Source organism: Sturnus vulgaris, chromosome 3 (assembly GCF_052056855.1).
Source record: "Sturnus vulgaris isolate bStuVul1 chromosome 3, bStuVul1.hap1, whole genome shotgun sequence".
Taxonomy (NCBI): Eukaryota; Metazoa; Chordata; class Aves; order Passeriformes; family Sturnidae; genus Sturnus; species Sturnus vulgaris.
The window spans coordinates 29,694,802-29,711,771 of NC_142245.1; the positions used below are offsets into that span (position 1 = coordinate 29,694,802).

At 39.9% G+C, this 16,970-nt stretch overlaps 1 long non-coding RNA gene across 5 annotated transcripts in view; it reads left to right on the forward strand.

Moving 5' to 3' along the window:
- The window catches only part of LOC148224258 (uncharacterized), a 70,905-nt gene extending 65,103 nt beyond the window's left edge, over positions 1–5,802 (forward strand). For all 5 annotated transcript variants that reach the window (XR_015802244.1, XR_015802246.1, XR_015802247.1 and 2 more), the window contains 2 exons: positions 1,184–1,314; positions 5,580–5,802. This is a non-coding gene — a long non-coding RNA (uncharacterized LOC148224258). The remainder of the gene's footprint in view (positions 1–1,183; positions 1,315–5,579) is intronic.
- The last annotated feature ends 11,168 nt before the right edge of the window (positions 5,803–16,970 follow it).

The following is a 16,970-nucleotide window of genomic DNA, read 5'->3' on the forward strand; positions in this document are numbered from 1 at the left end:
GGCAGAGTGCTGTACTTTGACAAGTTTTTGGCCTGTTACTGGTTTTGTAAGGTAAAATGTTGCTGAAGAAATAAGATGTTAAATCTAATGCTCTATAGCCCTTGAAAGGGTTCAAAATGCAGGTGTTGTACAAGGAAAGGTCTACAGAGCTTGACAAGAAATAGGCTTGAAAACTGACAGTAATGTCTGAGGCTGCTGTTTCTGAGACTGATTTTGGTGGAGATTTGTGGATACACAGGTCTTGAATATCCTGAGTGATACAAGAGAAACAAGACAGAGAAACACTTCAGCAAGACACATCAGATTTTGAACTGGTTTCAGAGAAAAACTCAGTCGATTCCTGTATAATACAGGCACACATAGAGAGGTGTATACACTCAGAATATTGATGTCTCTGCCAATAACTGCATATATCTATAGCTACTTCTGTCATATATCCACTGTATAACCAACTTCCAGTTAATACCCTACTTTCCTGCAGTGTCTCTTAAACAAAGAAGAAATATCTTGGAAATCTGTTAGTCTACATTTATTCATACATACAGAATTTCCCATGCCCAAAACTCATTAATGCAAAAGATAGGAGCACTTATTCTTTTCTGATCCTTTACTAAAATGGTGCCTCAAATCCTTGCAGTATTTTACTTCTTTGCATAACAAAATATTGACATGACAGGAGGTTTTATTTCTTGAAGACAATCTGAAGAGAAAACATGCTGCCTCCATAAGCAAATGAACATTATTTGTTCAATTACTACTAAAAAGAAAACAAAAATTAAAGAGGTGGACCAGGTCTGCTGGCTTAAGGATTGTTCCCACTCAAGAACCCATTTCCCTAATTAGCTCATGTGGTGGTTCTGCAGGTCTTCTCCTCCATCTGCCTCTCTCCAGCACAATTTATGAGACACTTTGGCTATGGCTGAGGTCTCAGGGAAGTGGGTCACATTACAGTGAGCTCATTTATTCAGAGCAGTATCATAGTCTTTTGTTCAGTTTTAATAAAATGCAATTATTACACTGTCTCTTGTTGTGATTAATTCAGACAATGTTTACAGACAAGACATTCTGCAGATATCTGCTGGTATTGCTGCCCAATGAATTTAACCACGTCCTTCTGCCACTTGTAATTACAGATCCATATCTTCTCTCTCTCTCTCTCTGTCTCTCTCCTGTTCCTTTCTAGTTTGTCTGTATGAGCCCAAACAGATTTCAGCTGTGATTCCTAATGGGGTGGTGGTGTCTATGCTTGCAGAAAAATTGTCTCCAGCATGAGTTCAGCTGTGCTGTGAACTGAATTCAAGAAGCTTATTTGCAGTGAGTAGCAATTACAGCATTATTGAGTCTATGAATGTGTGAACAATGAAACACTTTATACTAGAAGATGGCATTTCTTCTATTAAATGCAGTTTAAGTATATCCCTTTATATAGCTTTGTTCTGTAACACACTGAGCCTACTGATGGTGATAACTGCTCACAACAGATTATTTTCCCTGGACTCATTTGGGTAGTGGCAGAGAATACAGGTAAAGAACAAACTAAGCAAAAACTTCCTCCAAAAACCTGGTCAGAAAACCTCTCTCTCTGAATGAGATTTGGTGCAAGTCTTGCTAGCTGAAATTATCTGTCTGTGAGAAGTTAGACAAGAACGTCAAATGGTGTCTTCCTGTCTTTAAATGTGACAATTTGTAACTAGAAAAAAAGGTATTGAAAAGGGATCCATGTGCTACAGTGGGTCTGTACTAGGTATCCTGAAATGCTCTTCTTCCCCCACTTGCTCTTTCTTCCATGTCTCAAAACTATATAAGAATCCCATGCCCAGGCCTGACACAGCTGTCTTTTTTTTTTTTTTAGGTGAGCAGACTCAGATAAAAAAAAAAAAAGAAAAAGCAAGCAGATTTGAATACCAGCAAGTTCTACTACTTTAAAATATTCCATTGATGCAGAACAAAAGAAAACAGCCCTGTCATTTCATCACAATGAGTCAGTTTTCCAATGTTCTCCAGACTCATACCCCAAAGTATGAGACTGAGAGTCCTTGTCAGTTCCTGGCTTTTAGTACCCTTTAGAGTGATGTGCAAAAGAAGGGTGAATGAGCCCTGAACACGTCAGGCAGAAGCCAACTACCATGAAAAAAACATTCATGCTGCCAAGACACTTATCCTTGAACTGTTAAAATCAGCTATTCAAGAAGTCCCTGTTGTTGAAACTCAGGTAGTATCTTAATATAGCTTTAACAGCCTTTGCCTGAAACTGGATGACACACAGAATATTCAAACGTGGGAAAAGGACATTTTTCTCTAGTTTTAAACAGTTATCTAGCCATGATTTTGTTAACACTGCAGACATTATGCTCATTAATGTGATTCTGACAATATTTTTAATCTTTGTCTCATCAGGGCTTTTCGCTCCTGTGTTTAAGTTGCTTTATTTATTTTATTTGGTCTTAGATTCCACCAGTATTTAGTTTCTTACAGTGTGCTGGTTTGCTTTTCACACTCTTAATATTTCTTTTCTGAAATGTTATCAAAATTATCTCATGGGAATTTTGGTTCAAGCATCCCATCCACCCATCCCATCCTCCAGTCTGTGCCTTCTCTTTAACAAGTATCTCCAACCATCAGCTGAGAGCTCGATTTTTTTCTGAGGAGGAAAGGCACATAACTGTACAGAATCACAGGAGTATTTTGTAACTAGTGGACAAATTCAAGCTCTTCCTGCTATCTGAATCCTATTTATCTCTAAAGGCTGAGATAATAAAATTGATCAGCTTTTGCCATGTTTTTTCTTTTTTTTTACTTCCTTAAATGTTTGCTATCATGCAACTTCAATATATGAAGTTTGGAACAGCTGAACCGCTGTGTACTTCCTCTGCTTCCCTCTATAACACACAGATGTAATTTTGCAACAGCAGATTGGGGATAAGGGGAGAAACAAGCAACTTAAGAAGAAGAATTTGGATCAAATGTAAATGTACCTAGAAATATTAATTTTCACATATGGCTGTTATATTTGAATTGAAGAGAAAACCCCTGAAACTATGCCAGCAATATTCCTACAAATTGAATTTGCTCGAGGACTCCTTTGAACATCAATTACTTTCATCATTACTATTACTATTTCTTTTTCTTTTTAAACAAACTGAAATTATTTTCCTAGAATGGTGCCTTGTCCTGTGGCCATCTAGAGCAGGAGATAAAGCCCAGCACTGCCTGAAATTTGGTTTATAACCTCACTCTCCTTGTAACTCAGGGCGAGGACAAACCTATCAACTGTAATTTTTTTTTATTATTATTTTTGGCCATCTCAAGAAAGCAATTTCTATTCAGCCAGCAACCTACAGTCAAGCACAAGTAAACATGATGGTTGTAGAGTTTTATTTCACAGTTAAGCCTTTATTACTGAAGGCACAAGTCTGAATGCATTGCATGCATTAAAACACAAGCCAAGTCTTCAAGCAGCAATTCGAGTGCTGCTGGTGGGAACTGAGGGCTGTGAGCTTGGACTTCTGGTTTCTCATTTTCAGATGAACTGATGTGTGACCCTCAGCAGCTTTATTTTGCAGTGCCTCAGTTTCCCCAGCTGTGAAATGAGGATACGAATTAGGTATTGCCAGCTGAGGCACAGATTCTGACACCTTTATTCAGAGCTGAGTAGTGCAGTCGATTTCATTCAGAGGAAAGGGTTACAGTGTCTGGCCATCAGTGCTCATAAAGCAACGAGATGCTGGCTGATGGATTGGATTAGATTTCAGTGCTGAGATATTACCATGAAGGGTTCTTCAGCACGGTTAAAATAGATTAGATAAAGAAAGTGTTTTGAGAGGTTTGGGTAAACGAGATGCACAGAATCCTGATGATGGTGGGAAGAACAGTTGCAAGGATGAATAATAAACAGGAAGAGAGGCCCTACTGGAACAAGATAGCAAATATTGTGTTTGTGTGGTTTTTATTCCTTTGATGTTTGAAGTGAAGAAAAAAATAAAAGGGGAAGACATAGTCTAGATAAAATAAAAGCCTAGTATGGGTATTTTTCTTGAACTCAATATGATGTTAAAAAAATTAGCCCCCTTTTGGAGCTATTTAGCCTCTTTAATTTAATCTTTCATTTTTAGACCATTCTGTTATTTATTAAAATAGCCCTATGAAATGAAAAGTTGAGAATTTTCACATATTCTAAAAATAAATATTTTGTCATTTTTAAAAATTGCTGACATCCAAAGTGAACTTTTTTATGAATTTTCTTTTTTTTTTTTTTTTGTCTTAATTGGATTCATGCTTAATTTACTATTTTATTCTTTATAGAAAAAGAAAAAAAATCTCTTTCTGTTCAAAGTTCTGTCCTTTCCTGTTCAAAGTGGGTGTGGGAGAAGATATTTAGTGTTGAATACATGGGTTTTTTTTCACTCGATAAAAAACCAGAAAGTCCTTCGGGACTTAGATCTCTAAAGACAAACTGACTTCTGCCTAAGCATTTTGTAGCTATCTCTTAATTTTAAGTATCCAAGAAACATAAATACAAAGGTATTTGACTTTGGAGCCACTGGGGAAAGCAGTGGCTCCTCTGACCATCAGCTGCTGCTCAGCTGCACACGTCCCTTCACTCTTCATTCATTTTTTAAAAAATTCAGTGTGAATGCTTCACCTTCGATTGATCAAAACCTCACAAATGGTAGGCTAAGCATTTCACACAGGGAAATGATTATGTTGTGTGGCGGGTGGGAGATTGATGGCTGTTCAAAGGCCACTAAGATCATGCAAGCCTCAATATTTTTCCAAATCCATCAAAAAATATCCCCTTGAAAGCTGTCTGCTACTCAGGGACTGATTTTTCTTGATTTCAAGGAGAGCTGAACAAAGTTTGCAGGAATTGCAAGAATGGGTAAGTATGGAGCTGATGGAGATTAATTGCTCATGATGGAATGGGCATCCAAAGTACCTAATCCCATGATGAAAGAGGCTTAAAAAGGAATAGGGGCAGTTTGCAAGGTAGTGACAAACATGGAATAGGAGTGCAGAACAGGATGTGTCCCAGAGCAGCCTGTACCAGATCTCTTGCCAGGCGATGCTTTGGGAATTATCACAGGACTGGCAGTGAAGAAGGTCCAGGTCTCCTCAGCTGCCTGTGCCCTGGCCCAGGACTCTCAAAGGGAGGAAAACCCTTTCTAGCAGATGGAGCTTATGAGCCACAGACACACATCCTGAAAAAAAATCAATTTCTGCAGTGGAGCACAGCAATCCTTCCCTGTCTTACCCACACACACCATTACACCATTCTCCCCAGACTGATTGCTACCTAATGGAGTTGGGGGGGAACAAAAAGAGAGGTGATTTGAATGATGTGTATTAAAAATTACTGCTTTGCACTGCATCTGGAGGCATGACACAAACCTTTCTTTATATGCCAGCCACCTCCCTCAGGAAAGCAGTGCTAGCTCAAATTCACAAGTCCAGAAGATTACACAGATCAGAGTGCAGTGACTTTGTTCAAACTACGATCTGAAGATCACATTGATCTCTGTAAATAAATTTAATTTGTAAAATTTCTCCTCAGATTATCTCATTTTTCATTTTGTCCACAGGAAAAAGAAAAGCCTAATGAAAGGTTTCAATTAAATTGAACGAGGAGAGAACATCACTTCAACTATTTATTTTACTGCCTTCACTTTGGAGAGAACAGGAAGAATGTAAACCAAGTGATATTTTCGGAATTATTTTATGTTCATATTTCTCAGAAATATTTTAAAATATATATGTTTTCTTCAGAAATGTGTCTTGGCTAAAGAAAATTAAAAAATAAGTAAACAGGAAGTTTGGCATGAAATTTATTTTTGCCCCAGTAAAAAAATACTTCCAGTCTCCAATCTAATTTTCTCTTTCCATTGAATAGCATGTTTGCAAACTCAATATTAAAATCTACATGGATCCTAAAAAGGAGGATCATGAGTCTCCAGTCTGTCTGTGGCTTTGCCATTGCTGTTCATTTTCCAGAGAGGCCACTTCAATACCATAATGATGGGTGCCAAAACCAACACCCTTGACTGACAATGGGTAATAAATATCTGCAGTGCTTATGCTGATCCTTTGAAATGCTCCTGTTTATTTTGAACTTCATGTCTCTGTTTTGCCCTGGTCTTCCACAAAATAACTTTTTTCCTCCCTAAGGTCCAGACTCCATGTCCTAAGTCCAGGGCTTATCCTCGCTCTCCACTATGTTGTTTGTGAGAGGGAAGCGAGAAATTATCTCAGATGTGCTATGAAAGGGAAAATCATAGCACAAACATATGTCATTCTGCTTTCTTGCATAATCTCTTTCTTCAAATTTTAATCAGTTCAGTGTACCACTGGCAGTAGATGAAAACCGGGTAAAAAGACTCAAAACATCTTTTCTTGGTTTTCTTTGCCATGTAAGCTGATCAAAAACAAACACAGGGCTAATATCTAAAACATCCACATGATGTCTGGCTGCCTAACAACTGTAGGTAGTAGGATGAGTTTAGGCAGGCTGGGTGTGGGCCAGAATGTCAAAGGATGCATTTTAAGTGTGGAGCAATTCAATTTCATTAAGTACCTCATTGATATCCCGTGCCTATTGTGGCTGAGTACCTGCAATGGTTCATTAGTTTTTATCAACAGCCATTATGAAATCATTGCTCTGCTTTCATATTTCGCAGGGACATTACTGCTGACCCAGGGAAAAACAATAAGGGATCAGGGGAGGGATGGTGTGTGTGTGTGTGTGTGTGTGTCCTGGAGGCACTGCCAGGGAGCCGAGGAGGGAAGAGGCAGGGCTGAGGCTGCTGGGGTGAGCACACATCTCTGCTGGGTCAGGTGCCAAAGGACAGGCGAGGGCTCCAGAGAGCTGAGGGAGAGGATGACAGATGGCTTGTTTGTTTGCTGATCTGAGCGTGTGGAAAAGTGTCATTCCTCACCTCTGACTGTCTCTCAGCTGCCTTGCTCTGGACAAGTATGGGCTCCAGTGACCCACCTCGCTCTCCCTTCTACCAAAGCATTTCACTGCTCCAAAGGGTTCAAGAGCTCTTGTTGACCAGTCCTCACAAGACACCCTAATTTTCCCGTGTCTTGCTATTTCATGTATTTCAGAGCCCTACTCCAGTTATTAAGAGCACAGTTCTCACTACCTGCATTTACATGCAACTCCTAAATGAGAATTATGTGGTTTGCATTATATACACAACACAGACACACAGACAAACAAGTGTAAAAAGGGTTTTTTTACTAAAATCTTCTGTAAAAAAGAATGGGTTTAAGATTAACCTTTAAAAGATTCTTCAGCTGAGTTATTAATATTTTTAAACCATGAAGCTTTAATCCTTCCTGTAACACAAACCAGTTCTTGTAAGGACAGCTACTGTACTATCCTTGCTAACCTGAGATGTGATTTCACCTACGTCCTGTGGCACAAATTCTAGAAAAGAATGACTGATAAACCTGGAGCACCCTGAACCTCTTCACACTAGATGTATGTGCAATATAGTAGTCTATCACTCAGAAGGAATATTAACTTTCCAGATTTTGACATCAACCCCTTTTCTACAGACTCACGTTGATTTAATCCTGGTTGAGATGATGATCTTGCAAAATTTCTTTTATAGTTGTCATGAAAAAAAGAAAGAAAACTCCAAACCTGTCAGATATATGGACCCCCCCTTGCCCCCAGCAATTAGATTCTTAATTTGCAGAATTATTTTAAAACTTACTGAAGTAAGTCACACCTTTCTTTTTTGTTAGTTTGGTTGGTACCTTTGGCTAAAAAGGCATGTCTTTGTTGGAACATTTTGAGAAATGCGACATGAAGCATTTCAGAGGTAGAGAGGTGGCTGAAGGCAGTGTTGGTAATGATGATAATAGAATATTTTCATTTTTTTCCTTCAAAATTGGTATTTAAAATAAAATTCATAAACTGAAATCTGTCTCTGTTTTGTCACTTCAGGAAGGTCAGAAAAGAGCATTCCTGAAAACCTTGCACAATCTTTACAAGACTTAAGATATTTTTAGAAAAAGAAAAAAATATTATTACTATATTTTACATAGAGCTGAACATCTAGATCCTAAAGAATTCTACTTTATGTTCTGATCTGCAAAGAAAAACAGGTGGAGATACAAACGATTCAGTCTCTATAGCTGTTATGGTTAAAATTCAACAAAAAGTAAAAGAAAAAGGAATCACAGAGTCCTTTAAAACAAAAGCAGAACAAGTATGCAGCAGGAGAAAATACAGAAGCTTGCTTGTTAAGTTACACCTGCGGTATTTATTTCACTGAAATGCTGAAGAAAACTATAAAGCATGCTGGACCCTGTAATATCTGTTAAAAATGCCTCATTGAGCAGAGTGTTTTCTGAGCTTTGGAAGCAAGTTCTGATCTGAGGCAATGTTGTGTTCATTGCAATATGGAAGAAGCATTCCAGGGGACAATACAGGCTTTTGTCTCTAATGGGAAATCTAATTTAATGTCCATCTTTAGGTAGTGCAGCTGAGGATAATTACACATTTTTGTCACATACTCCAAATGCTCCCTGCTCTGTGGGAGGGTAGGAGGCACAAACACAGTCACCTGACCACTGTAATGGAATATTAAAATCCAAGGAAAAACAGCTGATGATTCCTGGCTTGAAAAGTGCATTATGGGCTCAGTTTTGTCCCCTCACACCTACTGCTCTGCAGCTTCTGCTGGCCCTCTACAGCTCCCTACCATTGTCTGCAACTCCTTGGTGGAACTTCTTGAGCACTGGGCACTCACAGCCCTTCCTCATTCCAAGCACACAGTCCTCAGCAAATCCATGACCATCCCAACACAAAATTTGCCTCAGTGCTCTACTTCCCTCCTCTTCCAGAGTTTTGTATTTTCACACTGTTGGTAAATAATAGATGAATGTATATATTTACCACTCAGGGTGTTTAACTTGATATGTTTGTTTTATGCATAATGAGACACAGCTAATGTGTTTAAGTTCATGGCTTCATGGCTCAGCATCTTAAATTGGTCATTAAAATGCCCACCTTTGCTGCAGTGATTTATTAAATGGCTCATGGAAATGGCCTTGTCTAGTCCATTTTCTCCTGTATGGTAATAAAATCAAAGCATACAAATGCCAAAATGCATACAGGTATACTGAAACCCAAATATAAAACATCATAAAGCTGTCGTGTATGTATGCCTGGACATGCACAGAAAACTTAGTCGTGCTGCTGAAAATCACCAACACACTTCCAAAAAATGCTCCAAACCCTTAAATAACACCTTAGTGCATCATTGAGCTCATGCATTTGTGCATTTGACGTGTCTGTCTTTACTTATTTTTTCCAGCTGTTCAGGAAAAGTCTTTCTCAATTCCTGTCACCCACACACTGAAGCTCTAAAAAAACCTTTAGTGGCCAGCACCAGGGCAAGTATTTCCTATCAGTGTCCAACTTCAGCAGCTTCCTCCATTTCTCATCCCTGTAATTTTCCAGACCATTATATTACCACTATGCAGCAACTTCAGTATCCTAATATCATGTTCTTTCCTACAGATTGTTGTCAAAAACGTTTTCTAAAAGAGAGAAAGAAACAGGTAAGCTAAGTATTGCAGATGAACTAAATACCAGTGCCATTTTAATTTATAAAGTACATAAAATCAGATTCCCTTAGGTAAAAAAGAAGGCAAGATTGGCATGACTGTAGCAGGCTGAAATACCCACTCACTTAGTAAACTTCAGTGTCCAAAGGATGAATTACCAGTGCTCAAGTCACACTTATATCCCCATCCAATATATTTGGGGTCTGCAATTGTAGCTACCCACAAATAATGTTTAATACATTGTCTGGTCTTGGTGTTCAGTAAGACTGCACATTTCTGCAGGCAGCACAGGTTTGAGGGGTTTTTTTGCAACTGCTGCCAGTGATGGAATTAACACCACAGAGCTGGTTAGCTATTGATAGCAGCAAGCAGATGAGCTTTCAGTCGCTGCTGTAGCTAGTGATGTGTCATTACAGAGTGAAAAGGATTATTATGAAAAGCTTCCGGCAGCACAGCTCCAGATGAGGCCTTCCCTTACATCTGGGGACGAACCAGAGTATATCTCAATACTCTGCTTTTACTCTGTCATTTTCCTCTTTGCTTTTCACTCTTCATTTCTAGTCACACCATAGAGTCATTTCATAGTCACTCTATGTTTCTGCATAGCATAGATTTGGTCCACTGATCAGTGATAACTGCCTGAGTGTTCCAAAAGTAAGGCTGACTGATGAATGAACACACTCTCGGAAAAAACCAAAAACGTAGTAGAACACCTGTGAGTTTTTATTCTCCTCATCCTCTTCAAATAGAATTGAAGTCATGACATGACAATATCTGAATGTAGCAGTCCAGTCAAATATACATATGAGGACTAAATAGTTCTTTGTCTGTGAGAAAATGCTGTGAAAAATTTCCAGGTTTGGAAAAAGAATCCTAAATAACAGAACAGAAGAAACCCTATTTTTTTTTTTTTATTTTATTTTTTTTTTTTTTTTTTTTGTGAAATTCTCTGTTTTGAGTTTAGTGACCTAGAACATCCAGCAGAAAAAATTCACCACTTCCAGAAGAGATTTATGCCATTTAATTATCAGGATTTCTATTTCAGCCTTTATGTTGTTGGCCAAGAAAACAGTTCCTCAACAGTGAGGTTGATAGTCACTAATTACAGACTGTCAAATCTGTAAAAAATTTCAATAGTAGGTAAAAGAATGGAGTGTGCCAGCATTTGGCAGTGGAAAAGATGAAGACTCATTTGGATCTCAGAATTAATGTTTTCCTTTTCGCCTTCTCCTGAAAAGTAAGAAATTATCCTCTTATTTTGCTCCATATCATGTGCCCTGTAAATGAAGTCCTCCACTTTTTCTGGAATAAGAAGACTCTAAGTAAGGCAGAATAACATCTCACTTGCCAACTACAGCTTATTTCTATATGTTTGACTGTGATAAGCAAACATTTACTTTGAAGAAAGACACTGAAGTTGAATGAGTCAGTGAAGGAAAGAAGTTTAGCACGCATTCTGCACTGCCCAAGTTTCTTGTTGGGGACACACACATACAAAATGTGAATTAAGCAGTTTGTGGTCAGACAAGTACACCTAAACCTATTGACATCTCCAATTTTTTCCCTCCTTATATGCTAAAAATTGATTCCAACATAAATATTAGGTCCAGGGATTGTAGCCTGCTCACAGACCTTCCTGACAAGTCTCAAGTGATGCTGGTGCTGGTCGCTTCTATGCCATCAGCCTTGTCATAGACTGACTGTACCAGAGAGGTCAGATCTGCTGTGACACTTACACAGATCAAATCACCATCCTGTGGGACTCAAAAAGGAGTCAGACTAAGCTCAGATCCCTCAAAGTATTTTGACATCTACCTGACACTGACTTTGAAGTGAGCTGGGCAGTTGCAGAGGGAGCCAAGATGGTCATCCCACATTCCTGCTCTACTTTGTCATCAGGAAATCCCACTACACGACCCAGAGGTATGCAGATTGCAGCATCCTTCACCACCACTCCCACCCCTGGCTGCAATTCATTAAGTCTCCTGAATACATCTGGGACATCTATAAATATTTATGGTTGCAGGCTGACATGACTTTCTCAAAGTCACAGAGGACTTGCATCACGGAGCACAAAGCTCATTTTGCTTTAAGCACAGGGTCATGTTTCCTTGTCAAACAGGGATGCTCATCCCCCCTCTGCCCAGTGCAGACCCCTAGGGGTGTACACATCTGCACAGCCCCTCCACAGCCAGCCCTGTCCCTGCTGTGAGGGTCCCTGTCCCCACTGCTGGACTGCCTGCTCCTCGTACCTGCACTGCTCCTGCTCCTCAAGCCCTCACTTTGTGAATGTAGTCTGAGCACAGACCCCAGCCAGGGCTGCACTTCAGGCTGCCTGGCTCAGGAAGAGGAGCAATAAAGAATTTCAAATGCCTTTAAGGCACATTGACTTTCAGAAATGGTTGACGCAGTCATTTTTCATTTATTTATTTATTTGCTGGGCACAGAGTCTTGTGTGTGTGGAATGTTTTCTTTTCTCCCTTTTCTAGCAAAAGATTGGAGAGTAAATTACTAATATATTATTAATAGAAGAGTTTTTTGACAGTTAAAGCAGGCAAGCAAACAAAGGAAAAAAATTACAACAGTGCATGAAAGTGAATTAGCAAATATACAAATCGAAGGGATGATCTTTGTCCTGGCAGAGAATGGTAGGTGAAGAGGGATTGATGACAAAGCCACATTGCTGAGACACCTCACCTGAGCAGGGGACTGGAATATGTCTTCCACAACACTTTTCATCCTTCCCATAGAAAAGAGTGATGCACTCTTACCGTCTGTCTCAGTATGGAGCAAATTCAGCTGAGCAAAATCATGGCTGAGCATTTGAGGGGTATCAGACTGTTGGCACTGTCTTGCTTATGTAGCTCCTCCAAAACAGATTTGCTGTTCAATGATAGCCCCATATTTAGAGAGGGAATTGCCCAGAATTGAATAAAACTAACTTCGAGGCAAGTTTTGAAAATGTGACATAAACGAAGAAAGACTATCTATTCACCCTATAGTTGAGCAGCCTTGGCTAGTCTTTTTCTTTTTCATTTTCTTTTTCATTTTCTTTTTCTTTTTAATTCTTTATTTGAATATCTTTAGAGATATATCTTCTTCAGCAGTGAAAATTAAAATAAAACTTTAGAAAAAAATCTATGGCTACAGAGCCAAGTATTGTGTGTGGATAGATTAGAGTTAAGGCTCATTTGCAGGAGAAAAGACAGCACAACATTTGCACTGAAAAGAACAGAAAAGATCTTGCCCCCACTCTTTCACTTAATAGAGGCAGTTTGGGGAAAATTTCTAATGAATCCTATCCAACCATAAAATCATGTAGAAAATGAATTGTATCTGACAATAAAATAAAAGTGAACTAAATTACAATGTTCCTATATTCGCAGGACAAATTAATTTCATGTTTGGAATACTAATTGTTCACTGTAGGGCCTCGCAAGTATTTATTGTCATTGCTTCATTTGCCACCAGAGAAACTTTAGCCCATGAAAAATGATGTGTTTTTGACTGTAGCACCAGAGGGAAGAGAAACCAGAAGCAGAAGGGGGGAATTTTTCAGGTGCCACCCCCTCTGTTCCCCAGGACAGTTTGTGGAAAGGCATTTGAAAGGTGGGTGATTTGTGGTGGGTGATTTGTCCTTTGAAGGAGAGGGAAGGAAAGTGGACCTTGATGGGAGTTATGGCTGGTCCCCAAAGACTCCATCTGACACACATTCTCCAAACTCCTCATCAGAGGCAGAGGCAGCAGGCAGGCCCAGTGAGCCCTGGATCTCGTAGGAGACTGATCGTCTTTGTGCAGACAGCATACCCTTAAGATCTAAGAGGCAGCTATCATTTGTCATGGCTTCAAGGAACAGCAGGTCTTTGGTGCCTGGACAGGAGCTGAAAAGAGTGTCAAGCAGCTCAAAGGAGGCACCATGAGAGAAAAAAACACGTTTGCACCACCAATTATTGCAGTCAAAAGTACAAATAAATAGAAGACCTACCCCAAAAGCAAGAAGTTTTTAAAAAATACACACTAAAAATTTATGCAACTATGTGAAGGCTGTGTGTACACATAGTTAAAAATGTTTTTAATAAAAAACCCCATTAAACTAATAAAGCAGATTAAAGAAGTGATAATTCAGTGGGGAAGTTTGAATGCTCAATTCCATGACAAGTTCTATTAATATTACTGTTTTTAGGAGACAGAAATTAGAAGATATTTCTCCCAAGGGAGATCTTAGAGCAATCATTTTTCCTGAAGAGAGTTCATTTTGAAATGCAAGGATTCTTCTTGCCAATGGCTCCTTCTATCCCCTAAAAATTCATGTATATTTCTGATTGATAGGTTTAATGGACTTCTTTTGCATGATGCTAAAGCCACCTGATATCTGAATTTATTTTGGAGTTGCATGACTGTCTCCATCCTCCCTAGGACCTTCTAGCTGTACTCTCTCCATTCTTGATTAATTCCTATCTCAGGCAAAGTCAACCAAAAGAAAAGACTGGGCTCCAGTGACTAAAGTTATTTTGGGCACCTCTAATGTTAAAGAGCCTGGGCAATGAACTGCTGAAAATGATAGAAACTCCTCTCACCCAGCATCTTTGTCCCACCATGAACTTCTCTTCCACCAAAGCAAGGTAACAACACCAGGGAATTTCTCATACAGGGCAAGCAAGACCTAAAACAGCCTAAAGAGAAAGCCAGATCCAGGATCCCTGCAGGATGGGAAATGTGTCCACTCAGTTTCATGCCTCAAAAAAAAAAAAAAAAAAAGAATAAAGTCAAGTAAGGGAAGTAATGGTTGCCTGGGGAAGGCTGAGTGCTGCTACAGCCTTCGTCCATCAGTGTTCTGGTGCAATGCTTCTGTGCTCTTACTTCTGAGGGGAGGAAATGAGATATGATGGTACCCAGCAGGGTGATTAGAGCAACCGTTTTCCTTGAAGATAAAATTACAAGAAAAGATCTGTATTACAGGAAAGTGGAAACAGTAATTGCCTCCAAGGCTTCTCTCTGCTGTGGGACAGGGAGAAGGCCAGAAGGAATCATATGCAATGCACATCCTGTTTCGTTTCAGTCCCTTCACACTAGTCTATTTTCTATTTTCCATCTTTGCTTTGCCCTGCTAAACTCACATTTGAGAGGGCTTGGACTGGCTCCAAGGCTGTCTTGAATAAGAGGAACTGTTTTTCCTATTGACTGAGATGAAATTTTGACTGAGAGGGTGCATATGTTTCTTGTGATTTCCTCCTGCTTGCCTTTTGCCCAAATCCATGGCTTGTTCTCTGTGGTTTACCAATGTGTTAGGCACTTGCTCATCCGTCTGATCCCCTTCTTCTAGGTATTTAATCTGCTGCTCTCAATCTGCGTAAAACCAATTTTAGACACTTTGACAGGATTTCCCACAACTTACGAAGATCTGTGTTTAAAATGTGCGTCTGCCCAGAAATGTCAGGTTTGTTGTGCCAAGGGCTGCAGCCTTCCATGCACCGCCCAGTTCTGATCCAGTATTGTCCCTGCCAGGCATGCAGACCCACTCACGAGGCATGCAAGTGGCTCCTGGGCTCCTCCTGCAGCTGGGTCTATCCAATGTGTTCTTTCTTCACCTGGAGATCAATTCATCTGGAGGGAGATGAATGGTCTGCCCTGGGATTCTCAGGAGAGAAAAATCAAAAGAGTTTTCATAGGAAAGGATTTTAAATAGATGCGACAGAGCTCCTGATAATGAGAAGTGGAAGGCATGCAGAAGTAATGCAAGGTCATGGAGGGAAATAACTCCTCCATAGTAAAGTGATGTGAAAGTTTTGAATGCTTACAGAGAAATAATTTCAGAATGAATGGGATGAGTGAATCAAACTCAGACTGGAAGGACAAGTGAGACGGGTGAAAGAGAGAAATGTTGCACATAGATGTGCTGGCTTCCTACATTTTGTTCCAATGGATTTGACTCTCCCTGTCTGAAGCACCTAGGTTTAAATAATTTCTTATTGCAAGAAAAAAGAAAATCCACCTTCACAGAACAGAGTAACAAGTCAATTTCATACTTGCACTGAAGAAGAATATACTGTTCTTGTTCAATCCTTCTGTCTTAGGAGGAAAAGCACACCCTAATGGCTTTGCCAGGCAAGAAAAGCAGGATCTACAACTGAGACAAGACCTTTATGGGAGAACATATTGCTGCAGATCTATAGAAAAAAGTGGAAGGCTTAGAGAGAAAGGAAGGTTTAGGACATGAGGAGAAGGAGAAAAACACCAAGACTTTGTTAGAAGAGACTGGACCTAGAATTTAAGAGTGAAGAAGAATCTCTCCTCCAGAATATTCAGACATATGTTAGCTTAACCTGTGCTCTTACATTACCACTAAAGCCTAATTATTATTTTTTGAAATTTAATGTCTGCTTTTTTTTTTTTTTTTTTTTTTTTTGAGTGGAGATGCTGTCACACAGCTCAACAGCTGAAAGCCAAAAATAAGATATTTTTACTGGATAAATTTACAGTCATTTTAGCTATCAAATAATTTTTTCACTAACAGTGTTCCATTCTCTTTCCCCAGCCACCAAGGATCCAATAAAACATGAGAAAGATGGTTTGGGAAGTTTGAATATTAAGACCCTTCCTCCCAAAGACCACCCAGAGACATGGACAACTTGTGGATGTGGTCAGTACTGTGGAATTGCAACTTGGGCTAGCTGGAGCCATGGGCTATAAAATGAGCAGCTCTCTTGCTGTCATTTCCAAAGGCCTGGCATATCGACTGGTCAAGGGCTTTCACTAGATTCCCTGAGATCCTGCACAACATGCAGAAATGGTGATAGCTGCCTCTCATGGAAATAGGAACAATCCAGCCTCCTGATCCAGCTGAGCCCAGAACTCAGCAGCAACTGTGGCCAAGCACTTCTGCACATATTAAAAATACCTCTATGCATTATTTCTTGCCTTGAGGCAAGCCAGCAGCTCATTACACCAGGCAAGCAGCAACCAGCAGCAGGCCCTCCCCAGAGATGAGATACCACTGTGTAGCAGGTCAGTGACCTCTGTTTCCTGCATGGGCCCACAGACCAGAACCATTCTGCCAGCACAGTCTGAATGTCTTGGTGACGTGGACATCTCTCCTGCATGGCTGTGCTGATGAGAAGGGGCAGCCCATGGACTCTCCTGCCTGACCATGGAAGGCATGCAGCAGCAGGGAAAGCTGCACACCAAGCCTCCCTGTGCTGCAGGGGTGTTATGATTAAGCACCAAGTCATCCTGTCAACAGGAACCAGGTTTTTCTGTGGCTGTGGCATGAGTGCTAAGGCATGTGCTGCGTGGGTTGGTTTCAGTGCTGTGGACAAATGTTTTGGGTAGTGTGAACTGAGATCACAAAACTCATAGCACAACCTCTGGTAAAGGGAGGAATAAGTTTTACA